This window comes from Chrysochloris asiatica, unplaced genomic scaffold (assembly GCF_000296735.1).
Source record: "Chrysochloris asiatica unplaced genomic scaffold, ChrAsi1.0 scaffold00003, whole genome shotgun sequence".
NCBI lineage: Eukaryota > Metazoa > Chordata > Mammalia > Afrosoricida > Chrysochloridae > Chrysochloris > Chrysochloris asiatica.
The window spans coordinates 43828049-43829742 of record NW_006408521.1 but is presented as its reverse complement, the minus strand read 5'-3'; the positions used below and the strand labels follow the sequence as shown (position 1 = coordinate 43829742).

The following is a 1694-nucleotide window of genomic DNA, read 5'->3' as shown; positions in this document are numbered from 1 at the left end:
ACTAAGCAACACTTAACAACAACATATCTACTTGGCCTCCCAGGGCTGCATTACTGCTTTCAGCCTGCACCTACCCTGGAGTGGGCCCAAGCTGGCCCGGGTTGCAACTCTTTTCCTGATATCACAGGTGGACCCTCCATGCCTGTTTCCTCATCTGCCAAAACCCCATTGAGTTACAGGCCAGTTCATTTCTGAAGTTGCTGTCAACTAAATAACATTGAACTGGATGTGTTTTCCTTTTCTAGGAATACAGAATTTATAAACCCAGGAAATCACATTATTTTATGTAAATCACATTTTCCTCCACCAGTGTTGGGTAGGGATCTAAAAGGTTTAGTTTGCCACAAATCTTTGTAAATAGAAAATAAAGACTGGCCCTTGGGCATAAGCTGAAAACGAGGCATAAATTGTGCCAGGAAATTTGAAGGCTGCTTTTAGGACCCAGTTGACATTAATTAATCCTGAAGGATGATTAGGATGATTTTTTTTTTTTAAAGTAAGTAAAATTGAAAATATACACGGAAAAAATTTTAGGCCAAAATTCTAGCGAGAAAAAGAAAGTGTGTGTTGTAGTGCTGTGGTGGTTCTTGAACTATCCTTTGATTTTTTTTTTTTTTCCTTGTTTTTTTTTTTTTTTTCTCAAGGTTTTGCACCATGTGCTTGCTTTTTAAGTTGGTTAACATTGTTTTTGTTTTTGTTTTTTTTTATGGTTTAATGTCTTCCCACTCATTAACATGTGAATGTTTAACTAACTACTGACTTCACCAATTCTAATGCGTAAGTACTATTTGAAGCCTTGCTATATTGTTTTCTTTTCTTTCATTTTTTTAAATTTAAGAATAAGTTTCCCAGACTTTGGTATATCAGTTTAGAGACTTTTAAAATATTAAAATCTATAAGCCCTCCCTCTCTGAACAAAAGGTGAGAAATCATTAGGAAAGATTTGAAGAAGTTGGGTAACATTAGGTTATTTATTTGGAAGGGATGAATTGGCTTTGTTTTGTGACATTTACTTTGATGAAAATCTTTACTTCCAGTCTGTTATATGACCCAAATCTTTACTTTCAGTATGCTATAAATGAATTAAGAATAAGCAAAATAGAGCTTCCCAAAGAATTCTCTACAGAGGAGCAGTTTCATGTGGTAGAAATAGAGCTATTAAAAAAAAAATGCTAGGCTTAAATAAGGACTTCTGCTGTGGAACTGTAGGTTCAGCACTGGACTTCGAACCAAGAGGTCCGCAGTTCAAACCCACCAGCTGCTCTTCAGAAACCCTGTTACAGGGTCACTAAGCCCCAAACTAACTCAACATCACTTAACAGCAACAAGTTTAAATGAAGGCCACATTTTTACAAATGCAGAACTTCTCAGCCTTTAATATTCTGAAAATGTAGCATGCTGTGCTGAAATTTTTCTCATGAGATCATGTTCAGAGAAATAAGGTCCCATGCCTGACCAAGACCCAAGACTTACCCTTGATTAAGTCAACCAAGTAAACTGAGGCCCAGAGAGCTACTCAACAAGGGATGTGTGAGTTCGAGCTGTAGAGTCAGAAAGCGTTTCTAGATTTTATATATATATATATATATATATATATATTCAATGTCTTCTATATTTGTGATTTTTTTCTTTTTTCATTTTTAATGCTTTACCTACATTCAGCTCCTACAATTCTTGGAGAAACAGACCCTTTT

At 35.7% G+C, this 1694-nt stretch overlaps 1 protein-coding gene across 2 annotated transcripts in view; it reads left to right on the top strand.

Moving 5' to 3' along the window:
* ABLIM1 (actin binding LIM protein 1) overlaps positions 1–1694 on the top strand; it is a 256621-nt gene that overhangs the window by 237542 nt on the left and 17385 nt on the right. The window lies entirely within an intron of this gene.